The sequence below is a fragment of the Rhamphochromis longiceps genome, linkage group LG3 (assembly GCF_057381845.1).
Source record: "Rhamphochromis longiceps isolate RC_006_pf linkage group LG3, R_longiceps_female_GT1.1, whole genome shotgun sequence".
In the NCBI taxonomy this organism is placed as follows: Eukaryota; Metazoa; Chordata; class Actinopteri; order Cichliformes; family Cichlidae; genus Rhamphochromis; species Rhamphochromis longiceps.
This window is the reverse complement of record NC_140559.1, coordinates 62,346,457-62,363,152: the sequence shown is the minus strand read 5'-3', so window position 1 is coordinate 62,363,152 and position 16,696 is coordinate 62,346,457.

Here is a 16,696-nt window from a genome sequence, read left to right as displayed (position 1 = left end):
TACACGCATTTATATGTGTTTGTATATGAATATTTCATACTTTAAGACTGCCTGTTTATTTAAGGGAGATGAACAAAATACATTGGAATTGTACAAAATAATATCATGGATGATAAATTAAATAGATTTTAAGTAGATGCTTGTGCATTCTTAAAGTCTTACATGTTGAACTGAACTATGTGATCTGTTCAAAGCCTTAATCTTAATTTGAAGTGAAATGTGCATTTTGAGTTTATACACTATGTATATAAGGCGACCGTTTCCTTTTGCAGTATTTTTGTGTGGTGTACTTTTCTATGTCTTAACAAAAGGGGAACAAAGGTGTTTAAGTTCACCTAGGATGATGTGTTTTAATTTTCACATGGTCTTGCTTGAATTTGACCCTGACAAAGGCGTATGAACTCTGTCAGCTGTTTGGAGTTTCCATTTTCTAAACTTCTACATTCTGAACCTTCTTCAGCTCTGAACAGATGATGAAACACTGAATGATTTCAAGCTCACACTTTGTCTAATAAACTTACATCTTTCATTCTTTATACAGATTGAGTCGCTGTGGTTTGTCAGAGATCAGCTGTGATTATCTGGCAGCAGCACTGAAGTCCAACCCCTCCCATCTGAGAGAGCTGGAGCTGAGCTCCAACAACAAGCTGCAGGATTCAGGAGTGAAGCATCTGTGTGGTTTCCTGGAGAGTCCAGGATGTGGACTTGAAACTCTGAGGTCAGTCAGCATGTTTTAGTTGTGCTGAGATGAATATGATGTGAAAGTTGTGCTGACACTAAACTGCAGACATCAGGCTGATATTATACTGATCCACACTGAGGATCTTCATGGTAAAGTCTGTTTTCTTCTTCTCTGGTTTAGTCCATTGACTGCAGCAGAACAATGTTCACATTTCAAACAGTGAGACTCAACGTATGGCCCGCGGCCCACACGCGGCCTGCCCACCTTTCCTGATTCAGAGAGAGGGGACCCTGATTAACTGTGTAGTGTTCTTCCTCACAGTTCTAAGTATCAGACACAACAATGAATAATCCACAGCTGACTGTCTTTAGCAGGTCAAAGGTCACGGCACACAGCAGACAGTGGGAAATATTATAACTCTGATCATTTATCAGCACATATCCATATGTATAAAAACAAAGCTGACACTGTGAGACTTGATCAGAGGTGTGATCATCACAGCAGAGGCCTTTGTGTCAAAGTCACTGAGGATCAAACAGAAACACATGAAGCAGATTTTCCTGTTCTGGCTTTTTATAGCAAATAACCTTCAAAATATTCTGCAGTCCATCAAAAACTGAAGCAAACCATGAATCAACATGTGAACATGAGCTGATGCTGCTGAAGTGAAGCAAAGTTACAGAGGTTTGATTACAGACACAGCTGAGAGTTTGTAATCTGTCATCATTTTAAAAGGTTTACATTTCTTCAGTATATCCACATTTGCAGCTGGTACCTCAACCTCCACTTGTCCAACACAACTGCTGTCCACTGCCTCCATGACATTGTGATTTTGCTGTTGGTCTTCTGTCAGATCTTCATCAATCACTTCTGCACGGGGCACACCTTCAGACTCTGCAGCTGCATAACGAAAGCCTGTAAGATAAAATTAGACATAAGGTAAATGTACACCAATATTCCAATGACAGGTGTGTGATTCATCTGGAAGTTATGTGCGGATTAGTGTACAGTGATAGCAATTTAGTATGTTTTTAGAGGGGGGGGGGGTTGTTTACCTCCGATGGGTGCTCTTTTTCGCTTCCGTTGCGTACGCCTTGAGTGCCGGTCCGAGTCTGATACAGGTATGTCGTCATGCCCCATGTGCAGTGTTGGTTCCCAGTCTGGATTTGTTACATCCATTTCATATGCTGGTTTGCCTGCAATAATGCCAAATCATAAGCTACTCAGTCGACATGATGTGGTTCTGCAGCATCACACATTAGCATGTTTTATCTCATTATCTATGACCTCAGCACGTTGAAAATCACACTAAAAGCCTTTCAAGAGTGATATGAATTAATTTAGAACTCACCGGAAAGAAAATGCCGTGAGCAAACCAACAAAAAGCTGGGGATTGCAGAGAACTCGATATCCGCTCGTCTCACCGCTGCAATCCAAGCCTGACGTCTTTGTTTAGTAATATCGGATACATGGGATCCCTCACGTTGCCTCCAGGACGGAAAACGATGAAAAGAGAGCCCGTTATCCAGCTTCTTGCCTTCACGATCGTGTGATCTAACGTTGCAACCGACAACACAACACGTACGATCCATAGCTGAAATGGTATCCTTTGGCTGGCCTACTGTCATGGCGGAAGGGGGCGTGGCCCATCTCCCGTGACATCACGCTCCAAAGCCCTATAGGTGGGAAAATGTACCATGTCGACCAATCAAAAATGATATGGAAACATGACATTTGGTTGTTTAGCAAAAGGGGGAAGTTTTAGGAGTGACCGGCAAGAGAGAGCGAGTGAGCGAAAGAGAGAGAGAGTTTTGATACGTGAGAGATTTGTGACGTTTACTGTGTTTGGTCTCAAGTTAGTTTGTTGTCTTGTGTATTTAGTGTGTAGCTGTTGTTTTGTTTTGTGTGTCAGTTCTACTAGTGATCGTCACAGTTGCTGCCTTAAAGCCAACAAAGGCAGATTGCAGTGTAAACGCTGAGTGACACACCTGCTGTCAGACCTGCAGGTTTATCCCTGTGCTGTTCTCATATGTGTTAGAGTGACACAAACTATTGTTTGACACCTGATTGTTCTGTAAATAGTTTGAAATGATTATATGAAAAACGTCTGAGCCTTGGCTGCATTTTTTGGTAAATAGTACCATATAACTTTGTTGTTTGCAAAACGTGTGCGTATTTTTAAAAATGTACAATCTCTATTTGCATTTCAAGTTATGAAGATGATTCGTTAAACATGTGTGTGGTTTTTACAGTCAAAATATCACTTTCTACTTGTATTTTAAATTTTGTCTGAATTTAGATAAATTGTGCTGATACAGTTGGTCAAAATGAGAAAATAACAGATTGGCAAGATAAACTGTTTTTAAAGGTAAAATATAGAGGCCACATCAAAAGTAGTCAAGAAGGGTTAAAGGCTAAAAGCAAAGTTGTCACCAAGTACTGTTTATATTTGTGTGTATTGCTGCAGCTTTTTTGAGTATTAATTTGGTGCCTTTGTGTGAAATAATGGTATTGTGAGTGATCCATATAGTCACAAAGAATAGCCACTTGTTTCTGTGCTACCAAAGTTCCCCGGCTTTCATTCAAAATGTGTTTATCGTCAGCACCTGCACATTAAACTACTTAAACATTATAAATGTCTTCAAGCTCACACTGAGGCCTGTGGGGTACTATCAGCCACTGAGACAGTACACACATTTATATGTGTTTGTATATGAATATTTCATACTTTAAGACTGCCTGTTTATTTAACGGAGATGAACAAAATACATTGGAATTGTACAAAATAATATCATGGATGATAAATTAAATAGATTTTAAGTAGATGCTTGTGCATTCTTAAAGTCTTATATGTTGAACTGAACTATGTGATCTGTTCAAAGCCTTAATCTTAATTTGAAGTGAAATGTGCATTTTGAGTTTATACACTATGTATATAAGGCGACCGTTTCCTTTTGCAGTATTTTTGTGTGGTGTACTTTTCTATGTCTTAACAAAAGGGGAACAAAGGTGTTTAAGTTCACCTAGGATGATGTGTTTTAATTTTCACATGGTCTTGCTTGAATTTGACCCTGACAAAGGCGTATGAACTCTGTCAGCTGTTTGGAGTTTCCATTTTCTAAACTTCTACATTCTGAACCTTCTTCAGCTCTGAACAGATGATGAAACACTGAATGATTTCAAGCTCACACTTTGTCTAATAAACTTACATCTTTCATTCTTTATACAGATTGATGGACTGTGGTTTGTCAGAGATCAGCTGTGATTATCTGGCAGCAGCACTGAAGTCCAAGCCCTCCCATCTGAGACAGCTGCACCTGAGCATCAACAACAAGCTGCAGGATTCAGGAGTGAAGCATCTGTGTGGTTTCCTGGAGAGTCCAGGATGTGGACTTGAAACTCTGAGGTCAGTCAGCATGTTTTAGTTGTGCTGAGATGAATATGATGTGAAAGTTGTGCTGACACTAAACTGCAGACATCAGGCTGATATTATACTGATCCACACTGAGGATCTTCATGGTAAAGTCTGTTTTCTTCTTCTCTGGTTTAGTCCATTGACTGCAGCAGAACAATGTTCACATTTCAAACCTTCAAAGAAGAAGAAAAATCCTCCACTGGATAATTCACTGTGAAACTCTCCAACTCTTCATTCCACCTTAAAGTCTGTCTGACACTGAAATCCAAAGCAAAATGTGCGTTTGCTTTACAGACAGCAGTCCAACACAAACATACACACATCATCCAAAACACAGTCCAACATCCAAATCTCCTCCACTGCCAGCATGAATGATGGGAAAGAGAAGGAGGAACACTCTGACATTCAGGGTTAGAATGAGTTTCATGAAGCAGACTGTGAAGATCAAAGCTGCATTAGAAAGCTTACATGAATGAATGAGTGGACAGAAGTGGACAGAGATCATCTGAAGCACTTCAAAGGCTTTAAATCAGCACATTTCTCTTTATTCTTTATCAACTTTGTTAGTTTCTCTCAGTTTTCTGTGGAATGAAGCTAACAGCAGGCTAATAAGATGCTGACCAATAGGTTTCTATTAAAGGTTGTAATTTGTATATGAAAAAGTGCTTTGGCTCAGCAGGGATCAGCTTACAGGTAGAATACAGCTGCTGGATGGGATTAGCATGTCATAGCTATCTACCAAACTGCTAACTGGGGGATTTCAGGCCATCTATGGATCATTTTTGCTAACTGTTTATTCAGCTTAGGCTCACAGGGCTGCAGCCAGTGCCCTAGCTGTCATAGGGCAAGAGGCGTGGTCCACCTGCACAGGTGAGCAGTCCATCACAGGGCCAACAGAGAGAGACAGAGAAGCACTCTCTCACAGCCACACCTACAGCCAATTTAGAAGCACCAATGAACCTAAGCAGCATTTCATTGGACTGTGGGAGAACATCCAACCTCCACAGAAAGGCCAACAAGCTTCAACCTACAACCTTCTTGCTTTAAGGCACTAGTGCGAACCACTTTTCCCCATTTCAGCCCAAATCCTGCATCTTCCTGTTTCTGACTCCAGGCCAGCTCCACTAACACTTTCTCATCAGACACTGCCACCTAGTGGAGGAAGTCTTAGTTCCATTTGAAGCTTCAGATGACAGTTAGTTCCTTTACAAAGAGGTGGAGGTGGTGGGGCCACAGCACCATCATCACTGAGTGCCATAGGACACTTAACCTTTGTTTCCATATGCTGGGAACTTCCTGTTGTTCCAAGGAGGACTGGAAAATGTGTGAAAATCTCCCAGTCAGTTCCTCACAGCACACTTCAATCATTTCCCTCCCACAGCATCAGGACCAGGGCTTTTTCTCTCTTTGGTCCCTCTAAGAGATTTCCACACAAACACCTCATCAGTGGGACTCTCAGAGCTACCAGCCCTTTGCTACAATCACAAAGCTCTTCATTGAAATCAATGATATCAAAGCTGGAATCCAATGAGTCCAAGTCTTCTGCTGATTCAGCATCACATTCATCTTTGCTCCTTGTTCTGCATCCCCACCATGGACTTCATTCCTTTATAAGCCAGCCTTGAGTGTCCTTTATTCAGCTCATCCTCTGCTTTACTTTTACACCTGATTTTAGCTGCTTTATCTCTCTTTCAACAAGTTTCTGTGCCTCAATCTTTTTCTTCTCTCCCTCATAACAAGACAGCTTCTTCTGCCTGAGAACATGTTGGAGTGATTTACTAATCCAGGGCTGCTTATTGGGGAAAATACTTCCTGTTTCCAAAGTAATCCCCATTTTTCCCAGAAAGAAATGTAAGTAGAAATCGATGATCTAAGTGAGAACATGAGCCTTTAAAAAGTCCCAGTGGGTGCAGTCAAAGCAGTCCCTCAGTCCCAGTATAGAGTCTTTGGTCCAGACTGGAACAACTGTGTGCCCAGTTTGAGCTCTCTTCAGTGCTGTGACCTGACAGACCCAGAGGGGCCATCACATCACATTTAGAAGCTCCCCTGATGGAGCCACAACACATGTCCAACACTTAGTCTGTCTTGTTGGACCAACTGGAAGAAATGATTCAAGGACTTAGTCACAGAACAGAGATTCAAATCTCCAAAATCCAACTGGCTGCATCAGGACATATAGTCTGAAACTCTGCACAGTTTCCTGTTTGAAGCTGCTTCCTGTTGGCTTCAGCTGTTTGGAGTTTCCATTTTCTAAACTTCTACATTCTGAACCTTCTTCAGCTCTGAACAGATGATGAAACACTGAATGATTTCAAGCTCACACTTTGTCTAATAAACTTACATCTTTCATTCTTTATACAGATTGAAGGGCTGTGGTTTGTCAGAGATCAGCTGTGATTATCTGGCAGCAGCGCTGAAGTCCAACCCCTCCCATCTGAGAGAGCTGCACCTGAGCTGGAACAACAAGCTGCAGGATTCAGGAGTGAAGCATCTGTGTGGTTTCCTGGAGAGTCCAGGATGTGGACTTGAAACTCTGAGGTCAGTCAGCATGTTTTAGTTGTGCTGAGATGAATATGATGTGAAAGTTGTGCTGACACTAAACTGCAGACATCAGGCTGATATTATACTGATCCACACTGAGGATCTTCATGGTAAAGTCTGTTTTCTTCTTCTCTGGTTTAGTCCATTGACTGCAGCAGAACAATGTTCACATTTCAAACCTTCAAAGAAGAAGAAAAATCCTCCACTGGATAATTCACTGTGAAACTCTCCAACTCTTCATTCCACCTTAAAGTCTGTCTGACACTGAAATCCAAAGCAAAATGTGCGTTTGCTTTACAGACAGCAGTCCAACACAAACATACACACATCATCCAAAACACAGTCCAACATCCAAATCTCCTCCACTGCCAGCATGAATGATGGGAAAGAGAAGGAGGAACACTCTGACATTCAGGGTTAGAATGAGTTTCATGAAGCAGACTGTGAAGATCAAAGCTGCATTAGAAAGCTTACATGAATGAATGAGTGGACAGAAGTGGACAGAGATCATCTGAAGCACTTCAAAGGCTTTAAATCAGCACATTTCTCTTTATTCTTTATCAACTCTGTTAGTTTCTCTCAGTTTTCTGTGGAATGAAGCTAACAGCAGGCTAATAAGATGCTGACCAATAGGTTTCTATTAAAGGTTGTAATTTGTATATGAAAAAGTGCTTTGGCTCAGCAGGGATCAGCTTACAGGTAGAATACAGCTGCTGGATGGGATTAGCATGTCATAGCTATCTACCAAACTGCTAACTGGGGGATTTCAGGCCATCTATGGATCATTTTTGCTAACTGTTTATTCAGCTTAGGCTCACAGGGCTGCAGCCTGTGCCCTAGCTGTCATAGGGCAAGAGGCGTGGTCCACCTGCACAGGTGAGCAGTCCATCACAGGGCCAACAGAGAGACAGAGAAGCACTCTCTCACATCCACACCTACAGCCAATTTAGAAGCACCAATGAACCTAAGCAGCATTTCATTGGACTGTGGGAGAACATCCAACCTCCACAGAAAGGCCAACAAGCTTCAACCTACAACCTTCTTGCTTTAAGGCACTAGTGCGAACCACTTTTCCCCATTTCAGCCCAAATCCTGCATCTTCCTGTTTCTGACTCCAGGCCAGCTCCACTAACACTTTCTCATCAGACACTGCCACCTAGTGGAGGAAGTCTTAGTTCCACTTGAAGCTTCAGATGACAGTTAGTTCCTTTACAAAGAGGTGGAGGTGGTGGGGCCACAGCACCATCATCACTGAGTGCCATAGGACACTTAACCTTTGTTTCCATATGCTGGGAACTTCCTGTTGTTCCAAGGAGGACTGGAAAATGTGTGAAAATCTCCCAGTCAGTTCCTCACAGCACACTTCAATCATTTCCCTCCCACAGCATCAGGACCAGGGCTTTTTCTCTCTTTGCTCCCACTAAGAGATTTCCACACAAACACCTCATCAGTGGGACTCTCAGAGCTACCAGCCCTTTGCTACAATCACAAAGCTCTTCATTGAAATCAATGATATCAAAGCTGGAATCAAATGAGTCCAAGTCTTCTGCTGATTCAGCATCACATTCATCTTTGCTCCTTGTCCTGCATCCCCACCATGGACTTCATTCCTTTCCAAGCCAGCCTTGAGTGTCCTTTATTCAGCTCATCCTCTGCTTTACTTTTACACCTGATTTTAGCTGCTTTATCTCTCTTTCAACAAGTTTCTGTGCCTCAATCTTTTTCTTCTCTCCCTCATAACAAGACAGCTTCTTCTGCCTGAGAACATGTTGGAGTGATTTACTAATCCAGGGCTGCTTATTGGGGAAAATACTTCCTGTTTCCAAAGTAATCCCCATTTTTCCCAGAAAGAAATGTAAGTAGAAATCGATGATCTACGTGAGAACATGAGCCTTTAAAAAGTCCCAGTGGGTGCAGTCAAAGCAGTCCCTCAGTCCCAGTATAGAGTCTTTGGTCCAGACTGGAACAACTGTGTGCCCAGTTTGAGCTCTCTTCAGTGCTGTGACCTGACAGACCCAGAGGGGCCATCACATCACATTTAGAAGCTCCCCTAATGGAGCCACAACACATGTCCAACACTTAGTCTGTCTTGTTGGACCAACTGGAAGAAATGATTCAAGGACTTAGTCACAGAACAGAGATTCAAATCTCCAAAATCCAACTGGCTGCATCAGGACATATAGTCTGAAACTCTGCACAGTTTCCTGTTTGAAGCTGCTTCCTGTTGGCTTCAGCTGTTTGGAGTTTCCATTTTCTAAACTTCTACATTCTGAACCTTCTTCAGCTCTGAACAGATGATGAAACACTGAATGATTTCAAGCTCACACTTTGTCTAATAAACTTACATCTTTCATTCTTTATACAGATTGGTCGACTGTGGTTTGTCAAAGATCAGCTGTGATTATCTGGCAGCAGCACTGAAGTCCAACCCCTCCCATCTGAGACAGCTGGACCTGTGGGGAAACAACCTGAAGGATCGAGATGTGAAGCAGCTGTCTGATCTCCAGCAGAGTCCAGACTACAGACTGGAGACTCTGCTGTAAGTAGAGTGATGGAGTGAGTGGGTGGTGCTGTCAGCAGTATTGTACTAAACACAGTCAGTATGAAACAAAGATCCAGTGTTTCCTGTAAAGCTGCAGCTTCTCAGTGAAGCTGTGAGAGGAGAATGGTGACAGGCTTCAGGATTGGACACAAACACTTCCTGTTTCTGACCTTTATGGTCACCATAGTAACGGCTGACACGCTCTGATCAAACACTGTCAACAGCCAATCAGCTCTCTGAACAAAGCAGCACGCAGACCAATGACTGCATTCGTTTCCAAGTTTAAAGCAGTGAAGAACACAGTCTGTAGGTGAGGAAGAATTTAGTGAGAGCAGATGTTTGGATGGAATTCCTCCAGTTAACAGCTGGAACCGTCCATCTGGATTGTTGGGCTTGTTGTTGGGGTTCCTACAGAGCTCAGAGTGGACACACCAAGGTTCTTCTAATGAATGAAAGTCCAAACTCAAACTAGGAGGGAAAAACATTTTCATCAACTTCAATAAAAATCCAAAGATTAGAAAAAGCGAAGCAACAATGAGTCCTAGTACAGTCCCAGCACTGAAGTCCCTGCTGCTCTTTATACTGGATGTGCTGCATCACTGACTGACAGCTGATGAAGAGTCTCTGGAAACACGCGTTTATCTCCTCTGCTCTTCCTTCTTCTCTCTGCAGGTGGTGATGATGGTAAACAGGACGGTGTGTGTGCTGAGAGAGGAGGAGCTGTGTCCTGATGATCCAGAGAGGTTGAAGCAGCAGCAGCTTGTGTGTAGAGACGCTCTGACTGGGCCATGTTACTGGGAGGTGGAGAGGAGAGCTTCATCCAGCAGTGACTGACAGAGGAATGAGAAGAAGTGCAGATGACTGTCAGTGCTGCAGAGTGAACTGCTCTGAGAACAGCTCCACTGTCAGACACAATGTAGAGTCCAGCATCATCCCTGTGTGTCCCTCTGGATCTGACAGAGGATCATCAGTGTATCTGGACTGCTCTGCTGCTGCTCTGTCCTTCTACAGTCTCTGCACAGTCTCTGTCTGACTCTGGCTTCAGACCCTCCTGGATCAAACTCACCTGGAAAGACTTTCAAACATCACTCAATAGATTTGAATACAGAATATATTTGATATATACTGTAGATGTACTGTAGAGTTGCAGTTTGTCACTTGTAAATACAGTCTGTGAGCAGCTATGAGCTGAAAGATCTTTCTAGAAACAGGAAATGTTTTCACTCTTCTGTTGCTTTTTCATATATTTCCACAACATTAATATTGATCCCACCTGTCTCACCTGTTTCATGCTTTTATACATAATAACAGGACACGTGTGATCTGAGCGCTGCTGTGGTTGCTGTGCTGCACGTCTTCATTTAGATAACAGAGACATCTAGTGGTTCAGAGGGAGAACTGCAGGAGGTGGAGCTGTGTTTTAGCATGGAAAACTTTTTATCTTTTAGGCGCAGATACAAATATGACAAGTATCAGTGTGAGATACAAAAGGTCACATCAGTCAGCAGAGGGAACAGTGATCACACAGCAATGTAAGAATAGAAACATAACAGTGAATCTGGACATGTATACAGATGGAAGCAAACAAACAGGATGTAACACTACATTAAAGCCACAAATGTGAAGAAAACAAACACAAAGGAAAATATATTTGATCTCAGGAATCCAAATCAGATGCTTTAGAGCAGGGGTCGGCAACCCTGGGTACGCGTGTCACAGCTGCCACGTGAAGGGTTAACTGATGGCACGACCATAGCTGGACTGGCCATCGGGCATACTGATGGTGATTTTTTATTTTTATTTTTGTAACGGTATAAACAATGAAAGATGGCGGATTGGCCGGATGCTGGTCGATGTGTAAAAATAAGTCAGTTGTTTGGTGGTGGCTATGGCGGAGCTTCCACAGAGGCAGCAGGTGGATGAGGGAAAGGGGAGGCGGGAGGAGCAGAGACCCGAGGCGGCCGCCGGTCCGAGTGTCAGGTGAACTGAACTTCAGGTAAGAAGTTATGACCTGCAGTCTGTCTGGGTCAGATATAAACCAAGTTTAGGTGGAGTTTATTTTCCTTGTGCTGACTTTTTACAGTCAGTTATAATAACTCCCACTCAGAGGAGACCAGAGATCACATTAACATGTGTGTCTCTGTATTAACAAACATGCCATATTGGCCCAGTTTATTTTTCTTATCATTGTTGTGAGGAGACCATAAATAGCATTTGTATTTTCTGTTGTACAGTTCATTTGCTGTTATGGATAAAAAGTCTTTTTTGTTTCAAAATAGCTGATAAATATTCGCTGATAGCTGCAAACATCTGCGCACAAATATAATCCTATGAAGTGGTTCTATATAGTGTGTAATTTATTGCTAATGCAATCATATGGCACATTGACTTCTGAGGAAATGTTAGATGCACTCATCATCAGAAAGGTGTCCGACCTAAACCAGGGGGTTTAGAGCATCATAGAGTTTTTGTGGTTTGTTTTCTTTAAGTCATTTCACAGATTTTCTCTATAATTTCAATTCCTTGAATAAAACAACAAACTTAGGGGATGATTTTGTAATCCGACTTTATGTATGAAAGATTTGACTAAACATAAAACAATCTTCCAACTCAGTCGTCATTCTTATCTTGTGAAATCAAACCAAATGTTCTGTTGTCTCTAAATCAGGGATTGATGAAATCTTTGGTTGCATCCATTTATGAACATGTTCTCATTCATATTAAATCGTAGTCTAAGTCCTTCTTTAGAGGGATAAATGTCATTCATTATCTTCAAATGTGTTTCTGTTGTTTTGGGGGGAAGTTTGAAGTCCATTGTTCAAAGTCTGTTAATGAAACTTTATGAAGTTTATGTAGGATGTTTTTCCTATTTTGTATTTGTTTGAATTATGATGTATTTTTGACTCTTTCTGCCATGATGCCAGGTCTCTCTTGAAAACCACATTTTTAATCTCAATTAAATTTTCACCTGGAGAAATAAAGATGATAATAATAATTTTGTCTTCAGGGAATCATTTCTCTGTAAAACAGCTTCTTCTGAAACTCTTGTTACATTTCTTGTTTATTGTTTGCTGGTTTTAGAAAAATGTCATCGTCTCTGTGTGAACTTAAACTCTACATGTGGTGTCAGCTATAAACGAGCTCTAGAGTCTAATAACGATGCTTTTATTATTGTCTGGTATCCAACCTAACCCTGGGCCTCTGGCTGAATGTGAAACACCAGCAGATGTTAAAAACTGTCTGGGTTACACGTGCATCACGTCGTGTGCTTCCTGACATGGATATGATTGGAATCTGGGCTGTTCAAGCGGTGCTGGTATCGTTGTTGTTTCTGAGACTTTCCAAATCTTTACTGGATAAAAACGTAGCAACTGATGGATTTAACATTTAGCTCTCAGACTGTCCCAGAAAAGGCGGAGGTCTGGAAGTTTATGTGAAGCTCTGTCTTGCTGCTCAAGTCTTGTTCTCTCCATCTGCACCTCAGCCATTTGAAATCTTGGCCTTAACTATTGATCTGTTTGGAAATCAGACTGTTGTTGGCTGCTATCAGCCTCCACCTGCTTCCCCCAGCACATCACCGTCTCTGGTTCAACTTTTATCTGAGCTGCATTTTAATGACGTCTTTCAGATGGATGATTTTCATTGGGACTGGCTTTCTTCTGTGTCTGATGATTTTAAGGCACGCTGCTTGTTTTTAAAACTGACTCAAATTATTTAAAGCCTCACACGCCTTGATCCTAAACACCCAGATAAATCTGCTCTTATTGACCTTTTTTAACTAATATGCTGCGTAAGTTTTCCACATCTGCAGTTTTTGCCAACGACCTGAGTGATCACTGCATAGTTGGTGCTGTGAGAAACACTAAAATCTCACACTCCGAGCCCGCATCAGTTTGAACTGGGGTCGTATTAAACAGGCTGACAATGTCAGTTTGGGAACATTTACAGGAGAGTTGTGTCTACTTTGTGGACAGACACGCCCCTTTTTGCCAGGTCAGGGTGAAAGGTCGGGACAGGCCTGGTTTGGTTCAGTACCGGCCGATCTCCTACATGAGAGAAACCAGGCCTGGGCAGGAAGTCTGGCTCTGATGCTGATTGGCTACGTTTTCATTAGCTGTGTAATCGGATTACTGCCTCCATCATCAAGATGTAACTATTTTTTACTTTAACGACTGACAGTCCAAACGACCGTAGGAGGTTTTGGCAAACTATAAAGTGTCTCTGCCAGCTGTGACTCCTCAGAGCTTCCTCCTCACTTAAATATCGACTCCACTCCTGTGTCAGACAAAACTGAAATGTTGCTTTAACAAACACTTTGTTGCTTCTTGCTCTTTGTTCAGCACAGTATCTGATGGTAAACCTCTTGCACACAACTCTGCTCGTAGTTCCTGCTTACTGATACCTTTTCCTTCACACCTGTCACAGTAGAAGAGGTTTGTAAGGCTTTGAATAGCCCCAACACCAGAAACTCGTCCTCACAATCGTTCTCCTTCCTTCTTGCACTTGGCTGCAAATATCATAGCTGAGCCAGTGTCTTATATTTTTAATCTTTCTCTACAACAGAAGAACACCACTATACTCTGTGTTCTCTGGTTAACTGGTCCTCATTGGTCTTACACAGGATGGTCCATTAGTATCATTTTATCTATCAATCTGTTTCTGGGTTACTGCCTCCTATTCATCAGAGTACATGTTAGGCAAACAGTTTAGTCACAGCCTGCAGTCTCAGGACATCATTACATCCACTGTTCCATCAGTTCATGCAGAGCTTGGGAAGAAGGCGTTCTCCTTTTCTGCTCCGTCTTCATGGAAAACATAACCGAAGGATTTAAGGCTCTCCGTTGATTTCACTTGCAGACTTCAAAAGACGTACACATGTTTTTGTGAAACCATCTCTGGGAACTTGTTCTCGTTTTTAATGTGACTGAGCACATTACACAAACTTTTCTCTTATTGTTGTAATTTTAATATGTGTGTCTGGAACAGGTCTCTTGTAAATGAGACATTGAGTCTCAATGAGCCGACCTGTATAAATAAAGCTTCAATTACAAAGTCCTTTGTATAAAAGCTCCTTCAGCTGCCAGTGGGACGTGCTGTGGCTCTATCGGTTGCAGAGCCTTTATATTGTTAGTTAGAAACTACAAATATAATGGCTCACTGTATTTCAGAATCAGAGAAACTTTATTAATCCAGGAGGGAAACTGAGTTGTCATAGCAGCAAATATACAAGAAACAACAAGCACTCATATAAAGTGAGTGTAAAAACAGAGTTATGATAGATAAATATTCAGATAAATAATATCAATATATAATATAAATAATCTATAATCCAGTTTTGAGTTCCCTCCCCAGACACCTTAACGCCCACTCACATCCTGGGCCATCTGACCTCAGGAAATCACATGATAGGGTGGGGCCAGGTTTCACAATGAGCTCACCCAAAACCCTGGCTGATTAGGACCCCCACCCGCTTTCACACCTTGGCTCATGTGATTACGTAGAGGATCATCAGGGGGTCCTTTGTCCCTCTTTGGGGGGAAACTCCCACTGGGTTTAAATCTGGGACTCCCCACCAACTGACCTTAGAACTGAAGAAGCTTCTCAGATGAGAGGTGAAACGTCTTCAAGCAACTCAAAGAAGTCCAGACGCTTTTCTTTGCAAGCTCCTTAGTCTACAATGACCTGGATGACTGAGAACCGTCACAGACAACTCAGTCCCATATTTTAGGTTATTCTGAATAAATCGTTCATGCCCTCTCTTTGGAAAGAAGCTGTTGTGGTTCCTGGTCCTAAATCTAGTCGTCCAAAAGTTCTAAACGACTTCAGGCCTGCTGCCCTCACCTCAGTCTTTGAAAAAATCATCAGAAATGTGATTATGGAAGACACTGAACTTCAGCTTGATTCAATGCAGATTGCACATAAGCCCAATAGAGGAGTGGAGGACGTGCTTTTGATTCTACTTCACCTGATTGTCAAACATGTAGAGAGTAAAGGACTTCAGTTCATCGATTTCTCTGCTGCTTTCAATAACACAGCCCCAGATTTGAATCAAAAGACTTTTAGAACAGTTTGAAATCCGGACAAACCTGATCAAGTGCAGTCATATAAATATCTTGATGACAAATGCTATTATTTTTCTGTAAAGCAAATTGACCTAAAAGTAAAGTAACCTTGATATGTCAGGATGTAGATGTCCCACCCAACAACGTCACCCAGCCCTGAAACATCGGTACTGTTCAAGGCAGCATTGCTGTCCACACGTCCATCAGAGTGTTTCTTTGGACTTCATGGTGTTGCTGCTCCCAGTATTCTCTGAGACAACCTCTGAGGCCGTCACAGAGCAGCTGTATTTGTACTGACATTACATTACACACAGGTGCACTCTATTTAGTCATTAGCACTCATCAGGCAATGTCTATGGGCAACTGACTGCACTCAGACCAAAGGGGGCTGAATAATAATGCACATAACAATTCTCTTCACTCTGCTGACAAGAGATTCAACCCCCACTATGAGCACCTTCTAAAGAGCACCATTGAAAGTATCCTCACCAACTGCATCACTGTGTGGTATGACTCCTGCACTGGGTCCTGCAGGAAAAATATGACAACGGGTAGTGAGAGCAGTGGAGAGGATTGCAGGGTCCTCTCTTGCCTCCCTCCCCAGGAGATCTACTGTGCCTGCCTCATTCGAAAGGTCCTCTTCATTACAGGTGACTCCACTCATCTCTTCAACAGCGTCTTCAGTTTGCTGCCATCAGGAAGGATACTGAAGAGACCTTTTGACCTTTACATTTTCGTTAATATCTTTAAAACAGAAGCAGCAGAAACGAGAATTTTAGCAGCACAAACCAGCACAAGCGTAGCACAGTTGATTGACACCAGTTTTGTTTGATTTAATTAATGTGGGGGGGCTGGTTGACCTCTGGGGACCTCTAGAAATTTTCTTGAATATCTTTAAAATGATAGCAGCACAAACAAAAATTTTTACAGCACAAACGTAGCATAAACGTTTGATACCACTTTTGTTGGATTTGAAGAAGGTGGGGGGTCGCGGGAAAAACCAGCAAAAGAACTCGAGCAGCCGGGCTATGTAAAAGGTGTAGGGGGGCATGTTTGCGGTCACGTCCAGCGGGTGTGTGGGCTGTTTGAGTCATCTGTTACCAGGCAAACTCCAATGCAGCAGGCTGCTGAACACACACAGGCCTCCTGCATCCTCCTCTTCAGCTCTGCTTGCCCGATATCGTGACCTAAGCAGGGTCGGGCCTGGTCAGTACTTGGATGGGAGACCGCCTGGGAAAACCAGGTGCTGTAAGCTTTTGCACTTCCACACACAAACTGCAGAGGGCACTTCTGCTCCTGCTTGTGCTTAGAGGCATGAGAAGTTAACATTTATGGGTGATAAAATCCTTTTTCTATATTTTTAACATGAGAATATCAGTTTTCCATCTTGTGTTCCAGAGTAATCGGACAAAAGACAAACGTAGAACAAGGAAAAAGGAGGCCAAGTGTCTCAC